This window comes from Microcebus murinus, chromosome 3 (assembly GCF_040939455.1).
Source record: "Microcebus murinus isolate Inina chromosome 3, M.murinus_Inina_mat1.0, whole genome shotgun sequence".
Taxonomy (NCBI): domain Eukaryota; kingdom Metazoa; phylum Chordata; class Mammalia; order Primates; family Cheirogaleidae; genus Microcebus; species Microcebus murinus.
The window spans coordinates 86973684-86990159 of NC_134106.1; the positions used below are offsets into that span (position 1 = coordinate 86973684).

The 16476-nt window shown below is 45.3% G+C and overlaps 1 pseudogene; it reads right to left on the minus strand.

Annotated features, from left to right (window-relative positions):
• Positions 1–6559: 6559 nt before the first annotated feature.
• LOC142870074 (large ribosomal subunit protein P2 pseudogene) lies at positions 6560–6906 on the minus strand (annotated as a pseudogene).
• Between the last annotated feature and the right edge of the window lie 9570 nt (positions 6907–16476).

Genomic DNA, 16476 nt, shown 5'->3' on the forward strand with positions numbered 1-16476 from the left:
TCAAAAACCTAAATGTAAGAAAGTGAAACAAGAAAACTCTCAGAAGAAATGATTTTGGCAAAGCAAACTTAGATATGAACTATTCTTAGATATGACCCTTATGACCCTGGATTTGGTAAAAGATTCTAAGATATGACACTAAAAGCACTACTCTTCATCAAATATATAAATTGGATTTCTTCAAAATCAGAAACATTTGTGCTTTGAAGGACACCATCGAGAAAGTGAAACCACAGAATGGGGGAAAATATGTGCAAATTGTATATCTGATAAGGAACTTTGATTCTGACTATATAAACAATTATCACAACACAATCATCAAAGGACAAATAATCTAATTAAAAATGAGCAAAGGATTTGAATAGACATTTCTCCGAGGAAGAGATGCAAATGGCCATCAAGCACAGGAAAGGTGCTGACATTATTAGTCATCCGGGAAATGCGAATCAAAACCATACAGTGAGATACTACGTTACTCCTACTAGGATGGCTATAATTGTTTTAAAAAGTAGAAAATAATGCTTGTTGGCAAGGATGTAGAGAAATTGGATCCCTCACACACAGCTGGTAGAAATGTAAAATGGTGTGTCACTTTGCAAAACCATCTGTCAGCTCCTCAAATAATTAAACATAGAATTACCATCTGACCCAACAGTTCTACTTTTAGGTATATACCCAAGTAACATTAAAATGCATGACCACACAAAAACTGTACACATATGTTTATAGCAGCATTTTTTATAATAATCAGTAGGTGGAAAAACCCCAAATGTCCATCAATTGATGAATGGATAAAGAAAATGTGGTGTATCCACGCAATGAAGGTTTATTCAGCCGCAGATAGGAATCAAGTACTAGTAGATGAGCTTTGAAACACCATGCTAAGTGAAAGAAGTCAAAGAAGTAAAAAAAAAAGAAAAAAGACCACATATTATAGGATTCCATTTATATGAAAGTCCAGAATAGGCAGATCTCTTGGGTAGATAAGTGGTCGCTTAGGGCTTGGGGTGGGAGGTAGAAGAGTAGGGGTCATTCCAGGTTTCAGTTTGAAGTGATGAAACTCTTCTAGCATTGACTGTGGTGATGGTTGCACAACCCCACAAACTAAACACCATTGAATTACACACCTGCATGGGTGAATTGTATGATATGTGGATTATATCTTAATAAAGTTGTTTTAAAAAAATTAGAAGGGGTGGGGAGAGTCCACAGCTACATCCAGTTATTCAAGGGCTCTTCTAGGAAGACCATTCCAGAAGCCCTGACCTTGACATCGTTCCATGAGGGCCAGGATGAATTTCAAGGCTTGGCCACAGAGATGATCATTGTTTTGTTTTTGAGACAGAGTCTCGCTCTCTTGCTACGGCCTCAGCCTAGCTGACAGCAACCTCAAACTCCTGGGCTCAAGCAATCCTCCTGCCTCAGCCTCCCAAGTAGCTGGACTACAGGCATGAGCCACTGTGCCTGGCTTAATTTTTTCTATTTTTAGTTGTTTGGCTAATATCTTTCTATTTATAGTAGAGATGGGGTCTCGCTCTTGCTCAGGCTGGTCTCCAACTCCTGAGCTCAAGCAATCCTCTTGCCTTGGCCTCCCAGAGTGCTAGGATTACAGATGTGAGCCACTGTGCCTGGCTAGGGATGATCATTCTTTAAGCAAAACTTCCTTTGTTTCTCTCATTTAACAGACATTTCTGTATATCAGAATCTGATGATGTCAAACCTCAAGCTCAGAGCAACAGAAGGAAATGAACCACTAGAAGCTGGCATTCTGTCTGAGGACTAAGGATGGGTTATTCCTGACTGGGGTCTAGCCCATCACTGCGATCACTCACCGGTCAGCTCTGGCCAGCTGAAGGCAGCAGCTGTTCATGGTGGACATAAGTTTCATTTGAAATTTCTACTGACTTCAGAAACTTTTGACAATAGAACAAGCCACAAGGAGACCAATATTAAATACCGAACCTCCTCCCCACCCCTTTCCAAGTCCGAGTTTAACATTATGATCTTTCTTTCTAAAAAAATTAATTAAAAATTAAAAAATTCCTCCAGCAACACAGCATCACTGTGACCGTCAGTCACTACAGCAGCACTTGTTACTTCCCAGTGGTTCTCTGCTCTGGCTGCATCTGTGAATCTCCTGAGGAGCTTTAAAAGAATAGCAATGTTACCGAAGGTCTGGCACTTGTCCCTGGGGCTGCATCAGAAGAACAAGGACAAGTGGTTTGAGGAGAAGGAAAAGGGAGTTTATCGGTTTGCTAGCAAATGAAGAGTATGGCAGACCTGTGTCTTCAAGTACCACAGTCCTGTCCATACACAGAAATGCAGAGCTTTTACAGGGAGTTTTCAACTTGGGGCTATTGCTGTTTAACTATAGCTGATGGTCCTTACTGACCCCAGCTTTGGGGAAGACAGTCTTGTGACCTCTGCCTGACCTCTGCCATTGAGTCATCCCCTGTGGTACAAAAAACAAAGGACATTCCCCTGCCCCTCTGATCACTGGCCTTGGGCAGGAATGCAGGTTTTGTAATAATTGCCAAAAAGAGAGTGGGGCAAGTTTGAAAGGAACAACTCATGCCTTTCCCTCTGTTACAGCAACACCTGGGCTCCACCCTAGACAAATTGAAACCAAATCTCTTTCCGAGATAAGACCTGGGCATCTGAGTGGTTTACCAGCCCCGGAGGTGATTCCAATGCAAAATGGGGTGCTGAGAATCACTGTCACTGGGGGTGAGACAATGCAGGCCCCCTACTAAAGCGAAGGTCAAAGGTAGGTAGGACCTTGGAGTCCCAAATGTAAATTCTCAAGCCAAGGATCCAGGCACTAAACAATGCTGTCACTGTTTGCAGCAATTACGGGACAGAATCCTTCATCTCATCTCCTTAGTTTTCAGCCTTAGTTTCCAGATGTGTAAACATCTCCAGAGATGTGAGGATCTTGCCAAGGTTTCCCGATTTTGCCCTTGTCCCCAGAAGATTCAGGGCCTTCTTCTGGCAAAAGCCCTCCCCCTTGCCGGGCGTGGTGGCTCACGCCTGTAATCCTAGCTCTCTGGGAGGCCGAGGCGGGCGGATTGCTCGAGGTCGGGAGTTCAAAACCAGCCTGAGCAAGAGCGAGACCCCGTCTCTACTATAAATAGAAAGAAACTAATTGGCCAACTAATATATATAGAAAAAAATTAGCCGGACATGGTGGCGCATGCCTGTAGTCCCAGCTACTTGGGAGGCTGAGACAGGAGGATCGCTTGAGCCCAGGAGTCTGAGGTTGCTGTGAGCTAGGCTGACGCCACGGCACTCACTCTAGCCTAGGCAACAAAGTGAGACTCTGTCTCAAAAAAAAAAATAAAAAAAAATAATAAAAAAAAAAAAGCCCTCCCCCTTGACTGTCATTGGCCCAGCCCCAGGGGAGGGCAGCTGCTCGGAGCAGTGAGGCCAGGCCGAGGTGGCCTTCCCAGCTGTGCCGCTCCCGGCTCAACTCTGAGGCCGTGTTTGCTCTTCATAAACGGCGGACAGGCCACAGACGCTGCCGAGATTGTTCAGCATTTGCCAACGTAATAAAAATGTCAGCTACCCCAAATCAAATTGGGGCGATTGAAATGCCAGACCGGGTGCATGAAATATCAACTGATTTCATTACTGCACGCTTCTTGAGGAAGACTTCGGAGTGGACACCGGATGGTATTTAAAAGGACATTAGGCTGGGCGAGGTGGCTCACGCATGAATCCTAGCACTCTGGGAGGCCGAGGTGGGCGGATTGCTCAAGGTCAGGAGTTGGAAACCACCTGAGCAAGAGCGAGAACCCGTCTCTACTATAAATAGAAATAAATTAATTGGCCAACTAATATAAATAGAAAAAATTAGCCAAGCATGGTAGCGCATGCCTGTAGTCCCAGCTACTTGGGAGGCTGAGACAGGAGGATCGCTTGAGCCCAGGAGTTTGAGGTTGCTGTGAGCTAGGCTGACACCACAGCACTCACTCTAGCCTGGGCAACAAAGCGAGAAATAAATAAATAAAATAATAAAATAAATAAATACATGCATAAATAAATAAATAAAAGGACATTAAAACCCTGGTGCAGAAACACAAGCTCTCTTTTTTGCACACTCTTCAGCTCTCTTCCTTCATCCCCTTCCCACAGAGGCAAAGCCAGACACGTTTGCTTGGCAGCTGCGTGCGTCACACCAGGAATCCCACAGCGCAGAGCGGCGGGCGCGGACCCTGGGCTTTGCTTCCAGAGCAGCAGTCGGGCACGGCCGGGCCTGCGCACAAACATGCTGGGCGCGTGCCGTAAACAACGCGAGCGGGGCGCCTCAGCAGGCCGGTATGGAGCTAAGATAAAATCACCCAATTTGCTGTGCTGGAATTTGCTCAGAGGGCAACTTTTTCCAGTCCACATAAGGCCCAGAGGTGAAAAACAGGATTGGTAGCCAAGGCCACACAGAGGCAGAACCTGGGTGGAGACATCAGGAAAAAGTCAGGGGGGCTGATTTGCTCTCCTGATCCAGTGTTTTCCTCACAAACATCAATCTACCTCTTCCCTATTTTTAATGTTCCCACTGTGTGTTTTATTTGATATGTAAATATATCACCCTCAGCCCCAGGAGCTGGGTCCCTGCTGGTGACCTCCCGCCACAGAGAACAGAACAGCCCCATGGATCCAGAGGACACAGCGACCCTAGAACTAGGAGTCTCTCTAAGGAGAAGCTGCCCTGCCCCGATTCCCACCAGGGAGGGCCACCAGAACAGCCTGCCCACACGCCGCTCTTCTCAGGGGCTGGTCTCCACGTTGAGAATCCTGTGCAGCGGGTAGCTCATTTAGTGACCTAGGCAAACGCAGTTACTGTAGAGGGGACACAACGAAGTCCTGTCCCTCAAGGTCAAAGTTCCACAGGGCTTCCCTGAGGCCTGGGTGTGCATGTCTGGCCAGGTAGGGGAGGATGGCAGGTGAAGAGGCTGTCTGATTAAAAATGACTTCAAAGCTGGCTGAGCTGAGGGCTGTAGCCAGGAGGCGAGGAGCAGAACCTGGCCCTGAGGGCTTGTTTGTGCATGTCTTGGAGCACACCCCAGAGAGACTTTTGATGAGCATCTTCATCCCGCTTGCTGGACAACACCCCTTTCATCGAGGAGTTAATTTACACCAAGACCTGCTGGCCACAGGCCGACAGGGACAGAGGCAGAGCCAGAGTTGCCCTCTGCTCAGGGACAGCGTGCTCCCTCCACCAGCCTCCTGGGATCCTAAACCCCTCTCCACACCTGTGCTGTTCCCAAGAGCAGCACATTCCCATCAGTCGTTTATTTGTTGGACACAGTGATTCTCAACCTGGGAGGGGACAGGCGGGGAGCACACCCTGAGGACACTGTAGGAAGGTGGGTGGGAGTAGGCCCTGTGTGAATTTTAAAAGCCAAGCCCCAGGGGCCTGGGCCCTGCAGGGAGATAAGACCTTGAAGCAGGAATGGCCTGTTTTCTCCTCAGCACGGGTGCCCATCTTCCTGGAAGTCCCCAAAGTCTGGCAGTCCGCCTGCCTCCAAGAGAATGGGGACTTCCTGGCAGGACTACAGAGGTACAGAAGGGGGACTGTGTGGTCTTCACTTCCCACAATCCACACAGAAGTGGGGCATAGAGGAGCCCCAAGCCAGAGGCACCTGGCTCTGGGACCCCACCCAAAATAGGGTCCCAGGACTGGGGTAAGAGGAAAAAGTGTTAGGCACCCCCTCGGGGGAGTGGAGGGGACCCTGAGGCCATGGGGAGGAAGAGCAGGATGAGGAGACTCTACTGACTTTTTGGTGGCAGTGCCTGGGAGCCAGCAGTCCAGAGACCACGGCTCACTCACTGCCACACTCAGTGAATGAACACTTACTGAGGGACTACCTGGCACCAGGCTCTACCCCAGGCACTGAAGAGTCAGCAGTGAGCAAAACAGACCAAAGCCCTGCTCTTGCGGGAGCACCTTCCAGTGGGAGCACCTTCCAGTGGCACCTTCCAGCTGCCCCTCCCCCTCAGTGGAGGGTCTCCCAGAAGGCTCTAGAACCTCACCCAGTAGGAGGAGGTCCCTCGCCTGAGCTCAGAGACCTCTTGGGGTCCAAGTGTACCTGGGATGCCCCTGAGCCCCAGCTGTGCTCCCAGGGGCAAGGGTCTCCCCGCCAGCAAGCAGAGTGGGGTGGGAGAGAAGGTGCCAGTGCCTTGGTCTTGGCCTAGACAGGGCCAAGACACCCACTGAGCTCAGGTGTCAGTAATTACTTTATCCTAACTGCCCTTTGGCAGGGTGCCACCGACTTTCATTTGGGGGGAAGATGAAGGCTCTCCCTGCGGCGGGCTGACCTTTCCTGCAGTTTTCCTGCCCCCCTCCCCCTCTGCTCTGTGAAAAGCTGTGGTGTTTTTAGGAGAGTCTGCAGGCCCTCCATCATTCTGCAACTCATTCTGCAACTCCTCTTCCTGGGGACTTTCCGGTGAAAAGTCACTGTTCTTGGAACGGCACTTTTTCTGAGTGCAGCTTTGATTTTATAATTTAATTTAATTTTTTTTTTTTTACATAAAAAGGCTTAATTTGCAGGGGAGCAGGAATTTAATCAAATAGACCAAATCTCAAGTCATCATCACATTCTTCGGACTTCTCCTCCGTCTCGGCTTTCGTTTCCTCTGCTGCAGTGGGGGCAGAACCAGCAGCAGGAGCCGCAGCACCTGGGGCAGCAGAGACGGCCACAGCCCCACCAGCGCGCACTCTGGCAAGCTTGCCGATACCCTGGGCTACGACATCTTCAATGTTTTTCCCATTCAGCTCACCGATGACCTTGTTGAGCCGGGCGTCGTCCGCCTCGATGCCGAGCTGTCCAGGATCTTCTTGATGTCCTTGGCGCTGGGGCAGGAGTTGCCCCTGAGGGCAGCCAGCAGGTAGGAAGCCACCTAGCGCATCCTGGAGGCAGAGAGGCCTCACGCACGTGACCTCGGCGGCGGCAGGGAGGGAAAGCTGATTTTATAATTTTATACTTCAAGTTACAAAACTGAGTTCTCCTCTTTAAATTGGCTGCTAGAAAGCTCAGAGCCCCATCTGTGGCTTCCAGCAAACACAGGGACACCCAGTGGGCATTCTGTGAACCAACTTTACTCCTGGATCATTTTTTTTTTCATTTATTTTTGTTGCCCCATTTTCCTGATTCTCCCATTGTAAATTTTATTTTGTTGTATTTTATTGGATTCGTGAGGAAAAAGTAAATACTTCCTGTCCATTATGTTCACTTCAGGCACTCATGATCAGATTCGTGGCCCCTGCCCTGCACAGCTGCAGGCTGGGTTCTTCTGACCCCTGACCGCTTGGGGAAGGCTCCAACACTTTTCTTGTTTTGTCCCTCCTGCCTGCCACGTCAAGACCCCCTACAAGATGCAGGGGGTCACTGTAGACACTGTACTCTTTAGGAAGCACTTTTCTGAAACCTCTGTCCCCAGTAGCAACGGTCCCTCTCTGCTTGGGCCCCACAGAGCCCTGGAAGGGACCTCCTCCATCAGACTTTCTGCGACCACATGGATCATCCCAGGCTGGCCCCAGACGTGTGTCAGATCAAGGCAGGGATGACCCAGCCCACACCTAACTCATGAAGACAAGGCAAAAAAGTCATGGCTCTAAATGTGTACCTTAGGTTACAGTGTGGTCATTATAAGAATTCACAGAGAGGAGGGAGGAGGGGCTGTAGGCTGGACCAGCAGCTGAAGGTCATTGACGAGAACTGAAATGTTATTAGATGCCCAACACTGGGTCAAGTGCTTAACTGGCACAACACCCCCATTGAGTGTCATGTCCATTTTACAGATGTGGGGACTGAGGTCAGGTAAAGCGTTTGAGGGCTATGCCTTGAGATGCGGTTAGATGGGAGGGGTTCAGTATGTAGGTGGAAGAGGCAAACCGATTCAGACCAACATCTATGGACCATCTAGCTGCTGTGGCCCCGGCGCATGAGGATGTCTTTGAAAGAAGCTCAGAGACACAGAGAAAGAAGCCCACTTGGGGATGACCACGAACGAAGCAGGCGTGGGCAGCGCGCAGAGGTGGGACCTCGGGGCGAGGCAGGCGCTGCAGCCGGGGAGGCTGGTGGCCTGTCGGATTTCAGAGCCTGCCCAGGCACTGTCGGTTCAACGCTTGGTCTTCTCCTAGCAGGAATTCAGAGCCACCTCAGGGACAAATCCAAAAATGAACACCTAAAAACGACATATTCTTGGGTTTTGTAGGGTCTTATGTCCCCAGGAGAGGATCAGAATTTCAGTCCCGGGGGGCCTAGGGGACAGCTGGGAAGGCGCTGGGTGTCTCCAGATCTAGTGGCTGTGCCGCGACCCGTTAGGCTTGGGCTGTGGACCCGGAGAGGGTCCTCTGCCCTGGGTGGTGAAGGCCAAGGCGGAGGCACTGCCCGCCTGAGCCAGGGTGCTCTGTGGCTCCCGTCTGGCCATGGCTTTGGCACAGCCCCCTCTGCGTTGACCAGTGAGCTTCTGCGGGTCTCTGGTGCCCACACCTGAGGAACACACTGGTCCGAGCCCCGCCTTGCCACTGAAGCGCCCAGAGGAGCCACCACGCGGTGCTCTACTTTGATTAAGAGTAAGGGGATGGCCATTTCCTCGCTGCTGACAGTGACCAGGTTTTTGGATTTGGAGACCTTGACCGCTTTTGTGATAGACTATCTTTGGTCTGAGAGGATTCCCGGGATCTTGAGAGGATTCCTTACCCAGAAAAAAGGGTGAGGGGTTAGGAGATTACCGATCTGCTGTTTTTGGAGAGGAGACACCACTCCCCATAAACGTAAATGCAGTTGCTGCCGAGGGGGTGGATTCCCTCATGTGGACTGGCATCTCCTTCGCCAGAGCGAGGCCTTGAAGCACGAGCAAATGTTCTCCCGAATGTCGGTTTCTGTGGGAGGCTCAGAGCGTCCCACGGTGCTAAGATGGAAGGAGCGGCCCTGGGATATTGTCGCTGACCGTGGGGTCCCACCTCCAGTGAACATACCTGGTGGGACATGGATGCTCTGCTCTCACTTATGTCTGGGAGACAAACAGGCCTGGTCCGGAGGGCAGGGGAGACTCGGGGGCGGTGGGGTTGGGAGACTCTGGACTCGGAGGGGGCCGAGCCCGCTAGAGGGGGAGAGGGCTGGCCCCTGCCTCAGGACCAGCTCTGTCAGAGGAGGAGATTCTCAGCTCTACGCCGCAGGCTGCCGTGCCTTGGCTCTGGTGTAAGGAGTAAAAAGCGAGCCCTGTGTCCAAGCTAGGGGCGAATAAGATTAACATGGGGTGTGAGCAGCCCGAAGAAGTGTGCTCTGGACCTGTACAGATGGTGTGACAGAAAAGCCTGGAGGCAGCTGGGGTTTGGAGAACATGGAGCCTGTGGCAGGACCTGGGGAGAGGGGCCTGGAAGCCAGGGCTCCCCGCCCAGCTGTTCCACAAGTAAAAGGACTCTGACATTTCACTGTGCACAGCTGGGGAACAGCACTTATACCAGCAGTGACGGCGTCTGTGGCCCAGTCTGCATCTCGTTCATGCTCGTGGGCAGGTACCTTCACCTTTCTGAGGCTGTTTTTTTAAAAAAATCTACAACATAGGGGTGATGACCCCTCTCCAGGATCCTCTTGTGAACAGTGGAGATCAGACAGGTACATTCTGTGACACAGAGCGTGCCATTTCCTAGGGAGCTGTGCCGGTATTAACCATTTTCGTTACTAGGCTACTAATGAGCTATATGAGCATGGTAAGCCACGTAACCTCACTCACCAATCCTGCTAACCAAGGAGTCTTCACATTTTTTATTGTTTAGATTTCTCCAAAGGCTTATGGCTGGGAGGAGGCCAGAAACAGGGCTAAATGGGCAAGCTGCTCTCAAGAGTGGGGAGCCCTCCCTTTCTTCCCTCCACGGGGAGTCCACCCTTGGAGAGGGGTATGTGGCTGTAACATCTGGCTCCAGGATAAATTTGGAAAACCTTCCAGGCCTCCCAGGTATCTGATTAGACAGACAGAGCAGGAAGAGACCTCGCATTCACTGAGCGCCTACTATATGACATTCCCAGTTAATACATTAACTTGCAAGATGGGGTTTGGCTCCTGCCAAGTCTCAGGCCTGCACTGGGCACTGAGACCAAGTAAGAATGGATTGATGGAGTCTATTTAATATTTTTTAATAAGATTCTAATGGAATGCTTGAATAAAAAGCAAAGATACTAGAAACCAAAGTCATGGTTTCAATAAGTGAGTAATGAGCACAGCACATTTTATCAACAATTATGAATCCCACCTTAAATATATCAACTAAGTACTTTCTATTAAATTCCAATAAATGTGCAAAAAATGTGAAAAAATGAAGAATTAATTTCCCCCAATTCTCCAGTAAACATGTAGAAGAATCTAAAGATACACTAAATCAAATCACTGTTCTAGGTGGCTACATTGCATTTGGCAAGTGTTTATAAATGTGCCATTTCAAAATTATTAAAAATTATTTTAATATTGATGAATGACAAGGTATTTGTGAGATCTTGCATATACTCAAGTGATGTTTCCATGAATATTCTTCGGTACTTATTTTGCCATTATACACAACACATGATGCCATAATATGGATGTTTGTCTCCTAAACCTCCTGTTGAAATTTGATCCCCAATGTTGGGGGTGGGGGCCTAGAAGGAGGTGTTTGTGTTGTGGGAACAGATTCCTGGTAAATGGATTAGTGCCCTCCCTGGGGGAGGGGTAAGTGAGTTCTCACTCTATTAGTTCCCATGAGAGCTGGTTGCTAAAAATAGCTGGGCACCTCCATCTCCTCTCTCTTTTGCTTCCTCTCTTGTCATGTGATCTCTGGACACACCAGCTCCCCTTCACCTTCCACCACGAGTAGAAGCAGCCTGAGGCTTTCACCAGTTGCCTGACCATTCAGCCAACAGAATCATGAGCCAAACAAACCTTCTTTCTGTATCAATTACCCAGTCTCAGATACTCCTTTGTAGCAACACAAACAGAGTAAGAAAGATGATAACCATTCTTAGCAACACATCACAAATAATAGTTGTACATCTTTCTTAGTCTTAATTTCTTTCCATACAAAACATGACTTATAGAGTGCCATGATCTTCTCAATAATATTACTAACATTTTATTAAGAAAATAGTCATTATCTTAGCACATGAGGTAATAAAGTACCAGTTTTAGTAGCTCAGTGGCTCTAACAGGTATGAAAATAAATATTTTATCACATTGAGTATTAGCCCCAAATTAAGAAAATAGACACTCATGCCTATAACAAAATTATAACTACACATAATCTAAATTCATTTTGAAGTTTAAAGTTAATTTTTCTTTGAAAATGATTCAAATAAAAAAATCTAAAGAAGTTTTGTTAAATATGCTTAGTGTTCAAGGACTGTTCTATCCTAAATGATCCTTAATAGTATCTCCACACTAAGATTTTAGTTCCATAGTATCCTTAATTATTTACTTTTTAAGGTAAACTGATTTTTATTCCAGGCATTCTCTGCCCAGTTGTTTAATATTGAGGTAGAATACCATGATGTTGCATTTGTAATCAAATTATTTCTCATAAGGTCCCAAATTTTGTGTAAACTTCAGTTAAAGGAGTTTGTAGGAAAAATATAGGGCTAAAGGAATTTTTAATATTTACATCTCTTTAAGATGATATGTCCTAACAAATTCTCATCCTCTTAGTCAAAGCCAAATAAACAACATTAATCAACAGAATTTCAATGAGCTAATTACAAGTTACCTTTCTGTGGAAAGTAAAACACTTTGTTTTTTATTTTCTAAGTGTAAAAAGTATAAAACTGAGTTATCTTTAGTGGACTATTTACATTGTAACTTCCAGTAATATTACATTATGTAACTCCTTGATTTTCTGTACAGCGGAGACTGAGACTCAATTTGAATTCTATATTCCTAATAAAAAACAATTAAAAAATAAATTTAGCTTTAGTAATAAAACAGAGAAGAAACCAGATGCTGCTTGAGACATCCTTACAATATTTAACATTTCTAAAAATTTTTACATTTTATTCATATTTCTAGTAATTGCATTATGACTTCTATTTATCACACAATTCAGTTGATTTGTTCCAAAGAAGAATACAAACCCAATTTTGAAATTAACACCAATATGAGTTGCTTTCAGTGGAGAGCAGAGCATGGTGGGTTTTGTACAAATATCCTCATGTCCATCTGACATTTTACAATATCTATTGAGAAAGACCCCAGTCTCAGATGACTCAAAACATCATCCTTTTCCATGGCTGTATTCATCATTACACAGATATGTGCTATGTCAAAATTACCTTTTGGCCGAAAGGAATATAGGGCCAAAGAAATTTTTAGTTTTTCATATTTACATCTCTTTAAGATTATCCATCTCACTAATTCTCATCCTTTAAGTCAAAGCCAAATAAACAACATTAATCCACAGAATTTCAATCAGCTGATTACAAGTTACCATTCCATGGAAAGTAAAACATTTTGTTTTTTACTTTATAAGTGTAAAAAGTATAAAAATGAGTTATCTTTAGTGGACTAGTTATTCTTTGACATAGCACAATCACCAATAATCTCCTCACTCATAAATCTTAATAATATCACGGTTATTGCCCTGTACTTAAATCCAACAAGTGTTTCTCAGTCTTTTACTTGGAATAAAGCAGAATTGGAACATGACCTCCTTTTGGGAATTTTCTTTTTCCCAGGACACTCTGACATCTCCAGTCTCTGTCTTCAAACTATGCTAGTCACTCTAGACACACAGATAAGTGGGACAGAAGAGGCAGATTAAAACGAGGCCTATGTAAATGCAGTCAATTGATCTCTGTCAAAGGGGAAAAGGTAATTCAATGGACTTTTTTGATAAAAATATCTTTTTAACAAATGGTAAATAAAAAGTTTGGTGACCATATAGGAAAAAGAGATGAATGTAGACACAAACTAAAAAAACTAAAAAAACCTCTCTAAACTACTTTACAACTAAAAAAAACTCACTAAAAATAGTTCATACACACAAATGTAAATCTGAAAAATTTTAGAAAAAAACATAGGAGAAGATCTGTGTGGTCTTGAGTTTTGTATGCATCTTTACATGCAACACCAAAAGCATGATCCATGAAAGACAAAAATTGATACAGTGAACATCATTAAAGTTAAAATTTTCAACAATGTGAAAGATGTTAAGAGAATGAAAAGACAAGACCAAATGGGGAGAAAATCTTTGAAAAAAACATATCTAAAAAAGGACTTGTACCTAAAAGACCTTATAAAACTAAACAACAGGAAAACAAACAACCCAATTAAAAATGGGTAAGTATCTGAACAGATCCCACCAAAAAAGGTATACAGTTAAGCACAGGAAATAAGCATAGAAGAGATGCACAACATCACTTAGCATTAGTGGTCAAAAAAATTAAAACAACTATGAGATAGCCCTAAACACCTATTAGAATGGCTAAAATCTTAAAAGAAAAGAAACAATTCTAATAGCAATCAAAGCAACATAAACTCCCCATTGCTGGTGGGAATGCACGATGGTATAGACATTATGGAAGACAGTCTGGCAGTTTTTCCCCCAAGATAAATACTATCTCACTCCATGATCCAGAAATCAGGCTCCTGCTTATTCAGACAACTTGTTCAGCTTATGGGCACACAAATATGTACTGCAGCTCTATTCACAATGGTCATAGACTGCAGTAGATCAGGATGTCCTTCAATAGGTAAATAGATAACCAAATCAGGATACATCCATGCAACAAAATACTACTCAGCAATAGAAAGAAATGAATTATCAGCCCATGCAAAGATATGGATGAACTCAAATTTATATTACTAAGAGAAGTCAGTCTGAAGCGACTGTACACTGTATCATTCCACCTATATGACACTCTGGAAAAGCCAAAACTACAGAGATGGTAAACAGATCAGTGGTTACCAGTGGTTTTTGGATGAAGGAAGTTAGAATAGGAGAAGCATTCTTTAAGATGCTTTAATGGTGGATACCTACCACTATGCCTTCATCAAAACCATAGAATTTTACAACCCAATGGATATATAATGTATGCAAATTAAAATAAATTATCTAGGAGGTTAGAGGATGTCAGCATGGAATGCAGAATGGGACAAAGAATCTCCCCACTTTGAAAATGCATGAAACAAACTTACTACTGGTTGGGGGGAGATGGAGGGCAAAGGCTCTGACCAGAGGGCAACGGTGGGAGGGAGGCTTAACATAACTAGCTCCCTTTCACTTCTGACCCCTGTGGCAATACCCTTTGGGTTAAAAGCTTCTGCTGAGCTCTGCACTTAGGCTAGAAGAAAGGTGACAATTACATCTTTTTCAAAACTAATACCCGGTGAGATAAAACAAGTATACACACAAGTAACCATGCTGTGTTAAAGATTTTTAGGGACATGCTGACCTTCATCCCCCAAAGCTAACTGACCAAGAGCAAAGAAGTTTTACCACCTCCTCAGACCCTCACTGATGCCCAGATGTCTTGGTTACCTTCTGCAGCCCAACCTTCTCTTCCGCTTCCCTTAAGATAAAGAGGAGCCCAACGTTCAAGTTCTAACTGAAGATGGTTCTTTGAGACATTAGTCCACCATCATCTGGGGTTGCTGGCTCTCTGAGTAAAAGTCACTTTTCTTGCCCCAACACCTTGCCTCTGGGCTTATTTGGCTGTCCTATTGCAAGTGGTCCGAGCAGCTTGAACTCCATTCCAAAAGCAGCTTTGGAAATGAATGGCTTTCAGAAGGTCAAATAAACTATCCATGAATAGTGCAGTCTATGTTATGAAGTTCTTTGCCACTGGGGTAATAGTTAACCTTTCTGAAACCACTATACTTCTAGTATGGATTTTAAAAATGCATTGCATACAGGGTGGATGGGTGAGAGCCTGGTTTCTCACTGTTGGAGTGGGAGGTTACAGACAAGGAGAGAAGCTAGAATGATGATCCATATATGAATGATTAGAGTTGGAGACATCAATGCGAACTCATGTTTACCTTAATACAGAAACAGATGTTCCAGGACTATACTTGTGAGAATATATACGTGCGTTTCATTGTGCTGTTAGCAGAGTGCACAAAGAAGCAAGGATATTCTTGTAGGATGGCTGTTTGCAAAAAGACAAGACATCAAAAGTGTCGACTAGAATATGGAGAAAAGGGAAGGCTTGTACACTGTTCTCGAGAATGTAAAGTTTCTCAAACAACTAAAAATAAAACTACCATATGATCCAGCAACACCACTTCTGGGCATATACCCAAAGGAAATGAAATCAGTATCTTCAGGAAATACCTGCAGTCCCACATCCATCGCAGCATTATTCACAGAAGCCAAGATATGGAAACAACCAAGCATCTGTCAACAGATAAGTGGATAAAGCAAAGGAGAGATATATACATGTGACATAAAATGGAATGTTATTCAGCATTAAAAAATCGGGAAATCCTTGCCATCTGTGACGACATGGACGAATCTGGAGGATATTATGTAGGTGAAATAAGCCAGACACAGAGAGACAAATGCTAGTGATCTCACACACAGGAATGTAAGACAGTAAAACTCAGAGAAGAAGAATGGTAGAACGGTGGTTGCATAAGCTGAGGGCAGGGCGGGAGGTTGAGGGCAGAGGGGAGGTGTTGGCCAAAGAGCACAAACTTTCAGTTATAAAACGAATAAGTTCTGAGTATCTAAGGTACAGCATGGTGACTGTAGTTAATAATACAGTATCATATGCTTCGCATGTGCTCAACAGTAGATCCTAAGTGTTCTCATAACTCACACATGACTATGTGAGCTGATGGATGTGCTAATTAGCTTGTGATAATCATTTCGCAACCTACATGTATATCAAACCACATTGTATGCCTTAAATGCATATGATCTTCATTGTCAGTTACTCAGTAAAGCTGGGGGAAAAGTTTCTCTTGAAGATAAATCTTGTTCAAAAGAGCAGAATGCTCTGGCATGTTTCAAAATGGCGCCTTTCCTCCTCCCCCTGCCGGAAGCATGAGGGGATGTCTCTCTAGTGCTCCCTGTGAGCATCCGGCAGGGCTCCGGGAGTTGGCTGCAGTCAGCGCTCAGACCAGCCGGCGAGCAGCCTCCAGCGTCTCTGCCAGTCACACTTCGGCTCTGCCCTCCTCCGGGCTGCTTCCCAGGAAGGCTGCTGCTCCTGGGTTTCTGCTGCCGTGAATCGTGTTCCTGTCTATTGGACTGCTGGTCTCTTCAGTTTGGGGGCTGAGTTTTGTCCTGTGACCTCCTTTATCTTATGCGTCTAAGATGAATTCCAGATGTAAGTTTTTAATAACATTTTCCAATAAAACAAATCAGAGCTCCTTGGAGAAGTGGATGATACTGAGACTAGGGCAGCAAACATGCAAGACTGGAAAGCACGGAGTGTCAGGAAATATGGAAGTGCTCAACAAAACAAAACAAAACAAAACAGAACAAAAGGGGCTAATGGAAAGATCTCA